Source organism: Dama dama, chromosome 23 (genome assembly GCF_033118175.1).
Source record: "Dama dama isolate Ldn47 chromosome 23, ASM3311817v1, whole genome shotgun sequence".
Classification (NCBI taxonomy): Eukaryota; Metazoa; Chordata; class Mammalia; order Artiodactyla; family Cervidae; genus Dama; species Dama dama.
The window spans coordinates 53,289,616-53,305,821 of NC_083703.1; the positions used below are offsets into that span (position 1 = coordinate 53,289,616).

At 51.5% G+C, this 16,206-nt stretch overlaps 1 protein-coding gene across 1 annotated transcript in view; it reads right to left on the reverse strand.

Annotated features, from left to right (window-relative positions):
- Positions 1-499: 499 nt before the first annotated feature.
- Positions 500-16,206, reverse strand: part of STK35 (serine/threonine kinase 35) — a 42,949-nt gene continuing 27,242 nt past the window's right edge. Inside the window, exon 4 of the mRNA XM_061126759.1 lies at positions 500-4,926. The gene's annotated coding sequence lies outside the window, so the exon portion shown is untranslated. The remainder of the gene's footprint in view (positions 4,927-16,206) is intronic.

Below are 16,206 nucleotides of genomic sequence, written 5' to 3' on the forward strand. Positions count from 1 at the left end.
GGCAGGTGATGGGCTGTATGCTCTTTCTTCCCTTTCCCTGAACCCCCAAGGCCAACCAATGTTCTCCGCACAGCGGTGCTACCTGCACAGGGCTGTTCCGCCCTGCTCCTCTGAGCAGCCACCTCCCGGCTGAGCTTTCCAAGAAAGTCCTCTTCCCCTTGTAGCCAGGGTTTGCAGACTCCTCTCATTTTTACACTAAAAGTCCCTAGGGGCAGAACTTGCGGAAGCACAGAGCTGGGGGCTGTAAGGAAAGGCCCCTGGATATCCGGGCAGCTGGCAAACCTGGCTGGGCCTCGGACCCCTGGGGAGAGAACAGCTAGCCTGATGTGGCTTCCGGCCCCAGGTGTGGAGTGGGAGGAAGACTGCTCAAGGCCACCAGGCATTTTCTCACCAAGCAGCCGAGCATCCTTTTCTCTTGCCACTCACCCACCAGGACCAACACAAGCTCCTCTGCACAGGAGATGACAAAACCACAAAGCACTCCTTTTAAAATCACATATGGCTTCTTTGACCCCATCAAATAACTTTATTCACACAAACGTCCCTTAATTTACAAAGCCTCAGTCATTCATACACATTAGGGGGATCCACAGTGTTCAAGGAACTTAAATATAATGTATCATACCAACCCAAGTAAACCAAGTACAAAAAATATTCATATATAAAGTTGTTCACACGTAGGTCCTAGATTACCAGCTTCTGTGCAAAAAAAAGAAAATAAAGAAAATAGATTAACTAGTCTTTGAAACTAACCTTGTGCCTGGGTTAAAATCTCCCTCGCACCCAAGCTGGCCCCACACGAATGTCAAATCACTCCAACATCCTCCCCTGCTCTGATGGAAAGAGGCACCTGGAGAACAAAGACTTCTTTAAAATGTCCCTAAATGGACTCCCTTCCTCCTGTGGCCTCTCAGGGAAAAAGATGCAGGGGTCTCCTTCCTGTTTACCGCCCCCCTCTCCCCCCAGTCTTAGGGACTCCAGGAGCCCCTGGCAGTGGACTCAGCCCTCAACTATGTGTGCTGACATTAGCCAACCTCATGACACGTCCTGGTGCTCCACTCCCAGCGCCTCCTCTCCAGACAGGAGGCCTGGCCATCAAAGCCCGGCAGGGCCGGATCAGAAATGGCCCACACTGTCCCAAAGGCTGCACCTCAGCCCCAAGCCAGGGGTCTGGAGCCTGGAGCAGCACAACTCAGCTCTTCTCAGGTCACCAGGTCTTGGCGACTCCAGCGGCTGGGCCCCCTGCCCAGGCCCAGGATGGGGAAGGGGCAAGAACCTAAGAGCCCCACTTAGAGGCAGAGCCAAGACAGGCAGGGAGAGGTTGGCACAGAGGAGCAAAGGTGGGTGCGCACTTGGTGGGCAGGGCTAGGAGCCTGGGGGCAGGAGCAGAGAGTTAGGGGGTGGAGGCCTGATCCTACCTCTCCAAGCTTCCTAAGGATACCCTGAGGCTGAAACCCAGCTAACCATCCAAGTTAGATCTGTCTTCTAAAAAGGTAAACAGCAACAGCAGAAAAAGAAAGAAGAATCCCACAATATCTGCTCTTTTCCTTTTTTTAGAAAAAGACTCAAGCCAAAAAAAGAAAATTATCTTATTGCTCCAAACACTGGTTTTCTAGGAAATAACTGATATGTTAAGGAGAGATCTTGGAGGAAGGGAATGAGGCGAGGAATGAGGCTGTGAGGAAGATGGCGAGTGGTCTTAGCACCGCAGGGTCGGGGCAGAGGGGTTGTGGGGCCTGTGCCCCAGCCCTGCCCCTCGCCTTCATTCGCTCTGGGGTCACCACCAGGCAGTGCCACAAAGGAGGCCAGGAGCTGTACAGAGAGTCAAATCTCCACCCAGCAATGGGCACGTTTCTCCTCCAGCTGTAAACAGGGTATTTCTTAAGTAAACATTGAATACACTCCCTCAGAAAGGCAGCCATGGGTGCACGAATCACAGCAGGTTAGGGGACAGAATTCCGCTCTTGACCCAGTGCCTCTGGATGAGAGGAGGCCAAGGTCCGCGGCCTTAGTCCCCGTGCCCAGGAGGGGGTCAGATGGAGCTGGCCTTGAAGACCTAGAAGAAAAAGACGTGCATTCTCCTGGCTGGAGGGAAGAGGCGGGGACCTGCTGGGGAGGAGGGCAGAATGCACGCCTGTCCGCAGCACAGCTCTGAGGAAGGGACGGGGAGGTCAGGGGGAAGCCATCCTCCCACGTGGCTATCTCTATATGGGAGTGAGTTTAAGTGACAGATGGGCACGGATAGGGAGCCATGTACTAAGCCAGACAGTCTGGCGGGGAGGGCAATGGAATAAGGCACTATGATCTGTCTTGTTGATTCCTCTCACTGAGGGAGAATGAAGCTCAGATCCTCCCTCCAAAGACTCTCCTTTCCACAGATCCCAGGAGAATAACCGACTGTTATTTTAAGGACTGGAAATTCCTAGAACTTGCACAGGACTAACAAATTGGTGGTGCTGAGATGATGTGCCCCAGGGCTGCTGCCAGGCCCGAGACCCAGGTGAAAAGGCAGGAAGAGACGAGGTGGCTGACCCCATCGGGAAGAGATGCAGAGTGGCTGAGGGACACGCAGCTGCCCGGGCACAGCCAGCCTTGACTTCGGGCTGCCTTCCACTGGCTGCTAGGTGCCCGAGGCAGACGAAGTGGAGACGGGGGAGGGGGAGAGACAGGCACTTGGGGCTAACAAGCTGGGCCTCAGGAGCCAGGGAAGGAGGACCTGCCACCAAGCGAGGATGGGCTGGGAGTCCTGCCAGACAAAGGTACGTGGATGCTGCTACCTGACCGAGGCTATCCACCTCGCCCAAAAGGTATGGCCACCTGGGACCTTACTCAGAGCTAAGACACCTGGGGAGGGTGGAAGGGAACGATAAGCAAAAGGTAAATATCCTGTTAGACTTGAACCCTCACTAGGATTTCAGAGTGTGGGCTGTGGCCAGGGAGAGGTGGGGTTGCTGAGTCCAGGGACTGCTTCCCCACATGCTTGCAGACAGACAGGGGAGGTGGGGCGGAGAAGGGGCATCGACTGCAATTAGGGGATGCGCTCTTCCAGCTGCAGCTCAGCGTATACCCAGGTCGTCTGAGAAGTCAGAGAGGAGCACAGCCAAGCGATGACAAAGGATTTCAGCTGAGGGAGGGGAGTGAGGGGCCTGGCCACCACCTGCTGCCTTGCCGGATCCTGCTAACCACAGCCAGCCATCTGCCCAGGAGGAGGAAGAAGCCTTGAGAAAAGGTGGAAAGAATGTGAGCAAACATACTGCTGAGTTTGCACAGCATCTGGGCTGATGCTGTGCTGGTCTCTTCCAAACTCCCAGGGTGGAAGGACTGTGGCTCTGGGGGGAAGCCCCCCTTGGTCACATACCAACTTAAATGCCATCCACATCTCCCCCTATCCACTCTATGCTGGTTTAGAGAAAACAACAACAAGGATAAACACAAAAGAAGAATTCCTTTTCCCTTCCTTGCCTTGCTGTTCTGGGGTCAGAAGCCTGTGGAGCAGCTGAAGGGGCTTCCCGGTACGTGGCAAGAGGAATAGCTCTCCTCCGGGTAAGGGGAGAGGACATGCCTCTTCAAAAGCACAAGAGGGAGGCTGCGAAAGCATCATCAGAGAACTGAAGGAAGGCTACACAGACACTGGAGGTGGGGTCGGGAGTCACGGCCACCAAGCCCAGAGGCACCTGATGGCTGTGGTCCACCCGCTCAGCCAGGTCCATCCTTTCCCATCAGATACATTTACACTGAGGGTGGGCCCCTAACAGTAAGTCTCTGCAGGGAGGGAGATGACGCTTGGCATTATCACCATAGACGACAGCACGGGGCCTGGCTCACAGCGCACATGTTGCACTGTGAGGGGATAACAGCCTGTTTAGGACACCCTGTTCTCATGGCAATGGTCACAACTGGGTCTCAGGTGGCGCTGACACCCTGGACATCTGGCGGGCACATCTGGGAAGATGATGATCCTGGAAGCAGGAGGTGGTAGGTGCTGACTTCACAGGAGTGACAGAGGCCCGTGGAAGACCCTGCTGCATCCTAGGCAGAGGTTTGGCACGACATTTTTTCCCGGGGAATCACCGTCTGGGAGGAAGATCACTAACAGAAAGGTAGGTTTGTAGAGCTGGGGTGGGCTGGCTGCTCAATTACCGGGGAGTAAGAGATGGTCACCTTCTGGCCCTCCCCCATCAGAACCCCTGGTCATGAAGGGCAGGAGAGGGAAAGGATTCCCTCTGTAAGTCCTGGTGTGACTCTGGGTTTCCAACCGCTTACAGAAGACAAACTCCAAACGGGGATCTTCTTTCTTGAGTTCTCCTGGCCAAGCTTGGGTCTTTCCCTTCTAGGTGGTTCTTGGCCTCTGATCATCTCCAAGGCCCAAGGGCCAGCCAGGAGCAGCCCACCAGGGAGTCTAGCAGTTCCCGCACCTGGTGGGGAGGCAGCACAGAGGCCTCCTTCTGTCCTCAAGCCCCCTGATCCAGGAGAGGTCCCCAAATTCTCCACGGAGGGGCAGACCTTCTCTGGGGAAGTGAGGAGTTATAAGAAGAACTAAGAGATGGGTAAAAGAAAGAAGACAGGGAAAATAAAGGACAAAAACAAAATAGCTCCCTAACCCCTTATAAAAATTAAAAATGAAATTTATACATATGCTTTGTCCGTATTGAGTTTCTTTAAAGAAAGTGGTGCCTGTCCACAGCATAACTTCCTGTTCTTCTGAAGTCTTAATCGTTTAAATTAAAAAAAAAAAAAAAAAAAGAAGGGGGAGGGACAAAAAATAAAAAATAGAGCAAAAGTAAGAGAAGGGGGGAAACCCAAACGAAAGCTTCACATTGCTGGAGACCCGGCTGTCAGGAGATCACCAACCGGCCAAGCTACCACCTGTGCCCTCTGCTGAATTCTGTGCGAGACACGATGAGATTGTGGGTCCCGAGGGTCAACCTGAAAGACAGAAGGCAGGGAGAGTGGACGTGGGTCAGTGGGTGTGGGTGCCTCCAAGCTCCAGATGCCTCCCTAGGTGCCAGACCCAACCCAGATGAATTCAGGAGCTGTGCAGGGGCAGGGCAGGGGAGTTGGTTTCACTCTTGGGAGTGAATCCAGCCTCACTACAGCCACCAGGTCCCAGACATGCTATCCCCACCTTTCCAGCTGTGATGCAGGCTAAGCACTGCATGTCAGGTCACCTCACTGCCTGAGGCGCAGGCTCCGGCTGGAAATCCACATGTGAGGCCCTGGCTACAAATTTTGAGTGCCTCTCTCCTGGCTTCCCCACCCTGTCCAGAGAAGATGAACAGGATCCTAGTCATTTGTCCCCGAGCCATGGCAGCCAGAGTGCCTTCATCGCCCACTCACTCCCTCCCCTCTGTGACTAATCAGGCTGCCCTGAGCGTTCACAGCAACCCTCTCATCCCATTTCAGAGACAAGAAAAGTGAGGCTCAGGGCTCTGAGAACCTGCACTAGGCTACCCGCCCGGGTCATAAGGAAGGCCGGAGTCCCACCGGCAGCGGCAGTGTTCGTCTCCCAGCCAGCCGCTGGGCCCTGTGCTCAGGACACTGCTGTGCTTAGGAAGGAGGCTGGAGCCAGCACGGTGGCCCAGTCCATAGTCTCTGCCGCTTGACTGTGAGCAAATTGGAGTCCTCTGGTTCTTTGGTCTGGTCACTGCACCACATCACAGGTTATTATGAGGTCCAAATAAACTAATATGTGGCAAGCTTACAACAGTGCCTAGCTGTACTGTTACTAGCTATCTGGGAATGGCAAGACCAGTGGCCTATGCTTCAGGAACCGGTTCTAGTGGAGGCCTAGAGTACAACAACCTGCAGAGATTATCTCTGGGCGGTCCCCACCCTGCCCAGCCCTACTTTTCCAGCCTGAGCCTGAACAGAGCTAAGCACAGCCTAAGCCTGGCAGGCGGGCCACCCAGTCAGTAGTGTTGCAACCCATGGTCTCATCAGTTTCTAAATGCCCATCTGAATGACTGAATCAGACCAGCCTTACCCAGGGTGCTTGAATCCCCCACTGGCTTCAAGGTTCCGTGAACTGCTGCAGGCTGACAACACGGTGTCCCCTCCCAGCCCCACCACCTCCCCCCATTACCTGACATCTGTACACTCAGAGACACTGTAATCCTCAGGTCCCGGGAGATGCCTGGCTAGTCCTCACTGGAGGCAGCAGGATATGGTGATATTGGACAATTTACTTCTCCAGGTCAGCCTTCCTTTCCTCTTCTGCGAAATGGGGGCTCTTTTTTGAGATTTGAGTGGAATAACGACTGTGAAGTACCTGGCCTACGGCAGGACCCAACTCCTTGACAAGTCCATCCTCCCCTAGCCATTTGTCCCCAACCAGAAATTACGAATGTGTCAGGCTTAAGAGGCCACAGTCCTCAGCCACTGAACCATCCTAACTCTCCAGCTGGGCGAACCACGGCAAGGACATGCACTCCACTGGAAGAGTATGACAAAACCTTCTAGAAAGCAATTTGGCAACTTTTTCAGAGCTTCAAATGTATTTAGATACTATAATTCCACTTCTGGAAATCTAGTTTAACTGAGTATACTAAATATGAAAAAGACTTTATGAATAAAGATGTCCACAGAAGCAGTATTTAAATTGAAGCAATAACTACAAATCCAAAAATGAGAGATTGAAGCAAACGATCCATCTACTCGATGATATATTACAGAGGAAAGGAGAAAACTGTGTGGCATTCTGAACAAAGTGTGGCAGAAGCATTTCCATGGGTTAAGTGGGGAAAAAAAGGCTATGACGTTCTGTGACATACAGTATGATCTTAACTATGTAAAAAATAAAAACCTCCAAGTATACGAAATCTAGCAAGAAAATACATCAAAATGTACTTGTCATGGGTGGATTTTCCTATTCCTCCTCTCTCCCTCTGTATTTTTAATACTGAGTACACATCACATTGTCACACTGTACTTTTTAATGGGAAAAACCATGTCCTTTGATGAATAAGAAAGGTCCCTGGGAAAGGTACCTAGAATAGTAAGGGATCCCAGAGCCCAGACCAGGCTCTTCTCTGGGCTCCTCCACGCACAGTGGATGGTGGAGGATCTTCCACACCCTCAGATGAGAGACTAGACCATGCGACCGTTCCTCCACTGCACAAGGGAGGCGTGACCTGGGGTCCCTGTGCGGAGTCAAGCGAGAGTGGATGATAAAGGCACTGGAGAAGTATCTGATCTAGGAAGGAGAAGCTGGGACCTCTTAGCCCCAGCCTTCTTTTCTGCTGCTTCTGTTGCCCTGCGTATTAGTCCCCCTTCAACAAACCTCCATTGGTGGGTCTTGTATGCCAGTTTTTGACTTGGAAAAAATACAGTCATCACGAGCACATCCTGGGACGGTCCTGCAGCCATCCCCAAGTCTAGCTTCATTCAGCAGGCCGAGTGCCTTCTCCCTGCTGCTTCCAGTGAATGAAGCAGAGCAACCAGAAGATGGGGAGAGGGAAGGCCTGGGGTGAACCTCACCGTCTAAGACATCAAGTCCTTGTGAGATACAAGAAAGGCCTGGGAAGTGGTATGGTCATGCTGAGATAATCTTTGGAGTCATTGATGTCCTTTTCAACACTGCTTTCCTCCCTCCCCTGGCTGGACCCAAGCTGAGGACAAACTCAAATGGATGACTGTCAGTCACAACAGGAAGGTGGCCCATGGCAGCTGAAAAGCAGTGCCGGCAAGGAAATTCAGAAGCCAGAAGTCTCTTTTACATAATAAACTAGCAGAACAGAGTGTGCCTGAAGAAGGTCAAAACATGCGCCCAGCACTTTGTGAGAGTGCTGGAGATACCAGCGTAATGACTGCTGTAACCACTGGGTCCCTTGCCAGGACACGGCTGACATTTCCCACAGGCTCCTCCATACTCCCTCCAGCTTTGGCACTGGCCCTCCTTGTAGGACATCTCAGGACAACCCATAGGTCTGCCTGCTTCTGCCCAGGGGCCAGGGACAAGAAAAAGACGACCCTTTCTTCCATAGCGAGAACGCTGGCTTTGCATTCTTCTCCATCTCCCATGAGAGAAAGGTGCATCTTCCCCAGGCAGCCCATGGCTGCAACCTCCCTGGAAGAGAGCAAGGGTGGGGGTGGGGTCTCCTACAGCCTTCAGTAGGAAGGGCTCAGATCACAGGGTCTGAGGTATTGCAGCAGCAGGCCCTCCCGAACAATGAATGGTTTGGGCCCCAGCCCAGGGGGCCCTCGGCATTCCTCCTAGCAGGTGCCACACCTCCGCTCCCTGACTGCCTGGTTCTCGGCTTCAGTCACGGCTTGCCTTGTCCGTTTCAATTGGAACACTGACTTCTGACCACAGCAGAGCCCTCCAAGTAGGCGAAGCCATCCCTCTGAGCACAGTGAAGACGGGTGACATGGTTGGCCTGCAGGTGAGGTGCCATCGGCAATGCACTCCCGTCTCCCACCTGCCCAATGAGCTCACCACTTGCCCCACAGCAGAGCAGCAGGACCAGCGCTCAGCCCCTCTTCTCCAGCCTCACAGCCCAGAGCCTTTCTACTACGAGCCTCCATTTAGTACTTCCCGAGCCGGCTCCACCAGTGGCTCTAACAGTCCACATTTGAGATGTCTCCTGGGGGGAAGGTGCCCAGGAAGGTGATGGCAAATTCTTCCCTTTTTTATGTTAGCTCTAGAACTAAGTTCCCTCAGCACATCCGACTTCCTTACTTCTCTATAATGATCGTAACAGCAATCACTTGGTCAGCACTGATTATGTACCAGGCATGTTCTACGACATATAAATGTAGGCCACTTTCATAGCTAACAACTTAGTAAGGCTGTCGACCCTCTTACATTGCTTTCCACTCACTGGGCACACATGTTTAACTTCTATTGCCTCCTCTCACTCAACCACCATACTATGTAGGAGCTGTTGTGGCCCCAGTTTCAGAGACAAGGAAGTGAAAGTTCAGACAGAAGATCTGCATGGCTAATAAGTGGCGGAGAAAAGGGTTGAACCTAGGTCTGTCTCATTCCAAAGCTCCTGCTTTTATTACATGTAAAACCCCTCCCTAGAGAGACAAGAAGAGCTTAAGTAGAGTTTAAAACCCACTTAATCCCTTCACCTATAAACAGATGCACTCAGAAAAGGCTTGGCTGAAGTACCTCTGCATGGGTCTGGGGTCCAGAGCACAAAGGGGATATGGTGCCAACCAGGCAGTGAGCAGCCTTCTGGCAGGTTTCTTTGCCAGCCAAGCAGTGGTCTGGTCTGTCCAAGCAAGCCGAGGAACCAAACTGCTCCCACTAAGGCCATCAGCGGGCTGGAGAACAAAAGCTGGGGAAAGCAGAGGTGGGAGCAGGCAGTCATGGGGCTGGGGACAGAACAGGCTCACACAGCCAACTCGCTCCCCTAGGCCTCAGCTCACAGACTGGGAACAGCCAGGTGAGTAGACGATTACCTTTCATCCTAAAGGTATGGCCTTCCTCCTACAGTCAAAATGTCACTTCTTTGATGAAATGATAATGAAAAGTAAATGGGAATGGTTTAATTCAGCACTTTTACCGTAGCCATTTACATTATCCAAACCTCTTCTTCCTTCCCAAAAAATGGGCAAGTTATTTGCACTCTGGGGTCAGCTGTGAGGGGTGAGGATTCCCAGCAGTGGGGCATGGAGGGAGCTCTCTCCCTTATTAGTTATCTTTCTCTCTATAACTCATCTGGAGTCAAAGCTTAACTGGGAACTTTCTATGTTTTCAAAACGGAGATTTAAGAATAAGGGCAGACAGGGTGGTGGTGGAGGTGGAAGGGTAGCTTTCCACGGCCACACCTTTGCCCCAAGGGCAGCCAGATGGTCGCAAAGGTATCCTCAGCACCTAGCCAGATGGTCGCAAAGGTATCCTCAGCACCTTTCAACCTGCTCAGGCCTAAAGGTGGATTTTTGAAGTCCAGGGACCTAGAAATCTGAAACACAAGAGTCCTTGCTCTGTGCTGCTAAGGTGAGCGGGGAACACTGAGCCACAGTCCTCACAATACTTTACAGACACATCTATCCATGAAAAAGGCTCTCCTACAGATGTGGGATTTTAGTCTCAAGAGGGTCCATATCAAGTTGTAGAAGGTTAAATGGTTGGTAAAGGGTGGTTGTTGTTCAGTTGCTCAGTTGTGTCCAACTCTTTGCGACCCCATGGACAGCAGCACGCCAGGCTTCCCTGTCCTCCACCATTCCCAGAGTTTGATCAAACTCACGTCCATCAAGTCGGTGGGGCCATCCAACCATCTCATCCTCTGTCGTCCCCTTCTCCTCCTCCCTTTAATCTTTCCTAGCATTAGGGTCTTTTCCAATGAGTTAGCTCTTCCATCAGGTGGCTCAAGTGTTGGAGCTTCAGTTTCAGCATCAGTCCTTGCAATGAATACTCAGAGTTGATTTCCTTCAAGGTTGACTGGTTTGATCTTCTTGCTGTCTAAGGGACTCTCAAGAGTCTTCTCCAGCACCACAGTTCGAAGGCATCAATTCTTCGGTGCTCAGTCTTTATTAAGACGTGACTCCTGGAAAATCACAGCTTTGACTATATGGACCTTTGTAGGCAAAGTAATGTCTCTGCATTTTAATATGCTGTCTAGGTTTGCAACTGTATTTCTTCCAAGGGACAAGTGTCTTTTAATGTCATGGCTGCAGTCACTGTCCACAGTGATTCTGGAGCCCAAGAAAATAAAGTCTGTCACTGCTTTCATTTTTTCTCCATCTACTTACCATGAAGTGATGGGACCGGATGCTGTGATCTTCATTTTTTGAATGTTGAGTTTTAAGCCAGCTTTTTCACTCTTCTCTTTCACTTTCATCAAGAGGCTCTTTAGTTCCTCTTCGCTTTCTGCCAGAAGGGTGGTGTCATCTGCCTATCTAAGGTTATTGATATTTCTTCTGGCAATTTTGATTCTAGCTTGTGCTTCATCCAGCCCAGCATTTCGCATGATGTACTCTGCATATAGTTAATAAGCAGGGTGACAATATACAGCCTTGACATACTCCTTTCCGATTTCTGAACCAGTGTGTTGTTACATGCCCAGTCCTAATTGTTTTTTCTTGACCTGCATACAGGCTTTGCAGGAGGCAGGTAAGGTGGTCTCATATTCCCATCTTTTTAAGAATTTTTCACAGTTGGTTGTGATCTACATAGTCAAAGGCTTAATGTAGTCAATGAAGCAGAAATAGATGTTTTTTTCTGGAATTCTCTAGCTTTTTCTATGATCCAATAGATGTTGGCAATTTGATCTCTGGTTCCTCTGCCTTTTCTAAATCCATCTGCAAGTTCTCGGTTCACGTACTACTGAAGCCTAGCCTGAAGGATTGTGAGCACTCTGCTAGCATGTGAAGTGAGTGCGATTGTGCAGTAGTTTGAGCATTCTTTGGCATTGCCCTTCTTTGGGATTGGAAAGAAAACTGACCTTTTCCAGTTCTGTGGCCACTGCTGAGCTTTCCAAAACTTGCTGGCATATTGAGTGTAGCACTTTAACAGAATCACCTTTTAGGATTTGAAATAAAATCCAAAAAGATGTAAAGGGTTGACTGGGATTCAAATTGAAACTCTGGTTCTCTCTATTCCTCTCTGCCTCTCATGTATTGATCAGAAAATAGTCACCTGATTGGCATACTCAAATTGTGGTGTCACTGGGTGGGAAGCCAAGAATTCACCCAACGTCCTAGCTGGTGGTCTTGAGACTGCAGTTAATGATGCTTGCAAAAAAACTAGACATCATGCAAGGCCTGATATACAAAGCTTCCTTTTGTTCAGGCAAAGGACCATGTAGGAGTTATCCCCATTTTATGGATGAGCACATCGAGGCTCAGGTTATTCATTTCCAACATATCATTCTGGGGAAGCTCAGAGGCAATGTAATCTCAGGGTCAGAGAGGGCTAGCCTTTCGTTCTAAGCAGGATTAGCTTCAAAATGAGTTATTTTCATTTGTTTTATATATTAGACAGCTGGCTTTTCATTAAAGATATCAACATGCCAGCCCTGGCTGGGGCAGGGGGGAGTGGGGAGGGGGATTATAGGGAACTGTCAGCGGCTCAGGGACTACTGTCTAATCTGTCAGAGGGACTGAGGCCAGGGAGCCAAGCTTTCTGGCGTATCACTTCTCTAAGGCTCGGCTAAGCCAATACTGGTGTTCAGCGTAGGGCAAAACCAGGGACGGCTGTGCTGTGGACACCTCACAGCTCAGCATACGAGGTCCTATCGTCAGGGTAAAAGAAAATGGAGCAGACACTACAAATGGGAAAATGATGTCTCCAGGTATCCAGAAAGGGCACGGTGTCAAGGAAAGGGAAAGTGCAGAGAGCACAGAAGCTTCCCCAGCAGGAGCTTCACAGCAGCTTCAGACAACCTGGGGCTGTGGTCTGAGTCCTGACCAGGGGACCAAATGAGGCAGAAGCCCAGGAGCAGGTCCCCACCGTGGCAGGAGCACCATTCAAGGAGCACAGGTTACAGAATGGCACAGTCAGTGCTCTGTCCAGGGCCTGGGTTTTAGAGTAGGAAGGTTTAACGTTTACACCCCAGCTCAGTCAAGCCTCAGTTTTCTCAACTTACAATGTGGAAACGTCTATTTTGCAGGTGTGAAGCCCAGTGATGGGCTCAGTGAGACACACAGGAGATACCTAATCAAGCTTCAAAGACATCCCCCAAACCAACACCTCTTATCCACTCAGGCAAAAACTCCAGACAAGATGAACTGGCCTCGTGTCAGTCTTCTCTGGAGGCGACAGTGTCTGTCCTGCTTTGAGGATCCATCTTCCTTTGGGCCTCAAGAACTGCGGGTCTGGTTGCACCGCTCCCTTCCCTGCCCCTTGCTGTCAGCTCAGATGGCGCACGCCTCCTCCGGGAAGTATTCCCAGGGGCCCAGCCACCTCAGGGACTCTTTTCTGTTCTCTGGTGAGCAGGCACAGGATGACCAGAGACCCCCCCCACCTCCAACTAACCATGCTCCACATCTTCTCATCGCCCCCTAACAACAAGCTTCCTGGGGGACAGTGCTTCCCTGGAGTCTCTCAGGTTGCCAAGTGCAGGAGCTGGAATACTGTGTGATTGATAGGAACTGGGAGTTAGCACATGGCAATAAAAAATTAATTTACGAACTTCATGGAATCATTCATTCAACACGACAGGAGCTTAACATAAAAATACGGCTTTGAAACCCCTGCCTTCGGTTGAGTTCCAACTGAACAGCCAACAAGCCAGGTGCAAAAACGGATGCTCACCCCACCCCAGGAGGCTGGCCACCTCTCCAGACTCCAGTGGCCGCAAAGGGACAAGTTGGGGTTTTGCTAGTGCTGTTTTTCTCTCATGCTACACTGTGTTCCCCCAGCCTGGTACCCCCACACCCTCAGTACCAAGGGAGAGAAATGGGCACACGGGGAGGAAGGGTTTTCCTGACACAACAACAGCCTATCAGTGACGGAACCAGGAGGCTCCTCCACGACTACCCCTCTTACTGACTTTGCCACAGAACACCAGCTCTCACGGGGAAGAAGACAGTCCACAGTCTGCACACCAGTCTGCTTCAACTGAGAGAGAGCTTGAAACCTGGCTCTGGCTAGCTGGAGCAGCCTGGCTTCAGAGAATGTCCCCAGTCTAAGTCAGTCACGGGAAAAAGTTAATGAGAAGGACTGGAAGACTTGGATTTGGCCTCAACTCTGCAGACTTCCCAGATCTTAAAGTCCCGCTGTAGCCTCCTTACAGGCCCAGCCATCCGCCAAAAAATGTCCAACAAGTCCCCTTAGCTGACAAGTGGCTCAAGAGGCAGTGGGTTCATACCTAGCGCCTCCCAATCTCCACGCTGGGAGGACATGGAATGTGGAAACAGGCGGCGGGACAGGGCAGCCCTGTGAGGAACTGAGCAGCAGCCCCTGTGCAGCCAGAGGTCTTCGCTTTGCCTGAGAAACCATCCCTCCCATTTTCACATCCTCCTCACTTACTGATGCACATCCAGTGCAAGTGCCCCGTGAGTTCTCTGAAAGGCAGGCTGCCACCCAGGCCGGGACAGCACAGACACGACCGGAGGAATGTACCCCCATGCGGCGGTCTATCGAGATGCTGACCCGCCTGGTGGCAAGAGGAACCTGGCTCCCAGTCTCATCAAGCTCCCCCTACTCTTCTCTCGGGACCCAGTTTCTCCAAGTGCCGAGGGGCTTGGGATCAGGGGTCCTTCTAACCTCGAGGATGGGCAGAAACCCTCCTGAAGGCACAGGACACATCTCAGTGTGTGTGAGTCACGTGAGTTTTTCTGGGGAAATATCCTCAACATTCAGAGTCCAGGACCCAAGGAGTACCGAGAACCAAGATGAACTTTGTAGGCTCTGTCTCCAGTGAGGAAACCCTCTAGCTAGAAGGCAGCATGGGGGCGTCTCAGGCAAAGGAGGACGGGGCACTGTGCGCTGGGGGTCAGGGTGGGAGGGTGACTCCAGCTCCTACACCGGGGCCCTTCTGCACAGAGCAGTGGGATGGTGAGGCCTGTCTCCTACAGGCTTACAAGTGGAACCCAAGATGTCCTTAAAGTGGACAAATGTCACTAAGAGGAGGTTGGCTCTATGCATGTCAGCTGAGCCCACGCTGGGCCCCATGCAGCACAACAAGGGCACATGCTCTCACGGCAGCAAGTGGCAGGCCCCGTATACAGCAGGGCACAGCTACGGGGAGACAGGGAGTGAGCAGAGCTTAAAACCAGGATGGTGTGTGCATGCAAACACAAGGCAGCTTTATCTCAAGAACGTCCCGAGTTCAGTCAGGGCAGCCACCAGTACCATGCAACTGCAGCACGAGGGGCCCGTGAGGCTCCTAGACAGAGGAGGCTCGGTCCCATCACAGCCGTGACTGTGGTGTCACACTGCTGACCTGCTCAGTACTGTCTTACACCTTCTCATTCCCTGAAGTATGCTGCCAGTATCTAAAAGTTTGCCAAATGCATGAAAAGAAGAACCATGGGGCAAGACCTAAGATTCTGCGGTTTGGAGGTCTCTGGGGATCTGCATGCTGAGTCACCCACCTGGGTCTAAGGACGCAGATCCAATTAAACCTGGTCTTTTTGGCCTGGAGAAGTCACTGGGCTGTCAGGGTCTGGGGGTTGGGGATTTTCCTAAACCAGCTCAGGTGGTGAACGGGTCCAGGTGGAACTCATTCAAGACAAACTAAGGGGGAACTTTTTGTTTGCAGAAACAGCCCTGGTAATTGGCAGTCAGCTAGGGAGATACCCTAATTCCGCCCGCCTCAACTTATTAAATAAGTGTGAGGATGAAATGAAAGCTGCCGACAGCCTCAATTGGCCCCTAAAGAGACTGGGGTTCAGCTGTGGCTGCTGTGATTAGCAGAGAAAGGGCTCAGGGGAGAGGGTGGGCTCCCAGGAGAGTTCTCCTCGCCTCTTGGGCCCTTAGCCAGGAGGAATATGTCCAAGGAGCTGTCAGAGCTAAAGGGGAGAGGAGGCTCCACCATATGGGGATGGAACAATTTGTGGTTGTGAACGGCACAGCTCAAACAAGGTCATACCCAGAGTGGTCTGGGCCAAAGGAGACCATATGGACTCTGGTTACAGCAAGAAGTCTGAAGCCCAGTGTGTCGAGGGGAACTCACGAGGGGCACTTGCTAAAGGCTTGGCACTCTCTTAGGGAAAAGAAGGGCACTGCAAATTGTTAGTGAGAAATGAAGCAAAAACGAATGATTAGCCTAAGAGATTTGGCAAAACCAAACAGAACGAGGAACTACACAGAGGCAGCCACCACTTACTGAACTCCTGCTGTGAGCGAGGAACTGCACTGGGCACTTTATGTTTCTTGTGCATTTAGTCCTCCCAACAGTATACAGTAAGCACCAGTATTAAATGGCATCATTTAATGGATAAGGAAATAGGGGCCCAGAGAAGTTAGGTGACTTGCCCAAAGCACTCCACTGATGAGAGGCAGAGCTGTGATTCAAACCTAGGTGTATGAGCATATCAGATTCAAAAGCAAGAACGGGAGCACAGGGTCTCTACTCGCAGGGCAGGCCTTGTACCTTCTGAAGACAGGCCGTGTTGGGTGCAGCATCCCATCTCCCTCTCTATCGCTGCGACAGACTCATCTGTCAAAACCCGAGCACTGCCCACCACTGCCACCTTTTCTGCAGGATGAAGTTCACTCTCCTTAGACCAACATCCAAGGCTCTTGGCAAACTGGCATTACTTTCCTCTCCAACTGGAGCCTCTGCGTGGACCAGCCCAAAGATCTGCCCC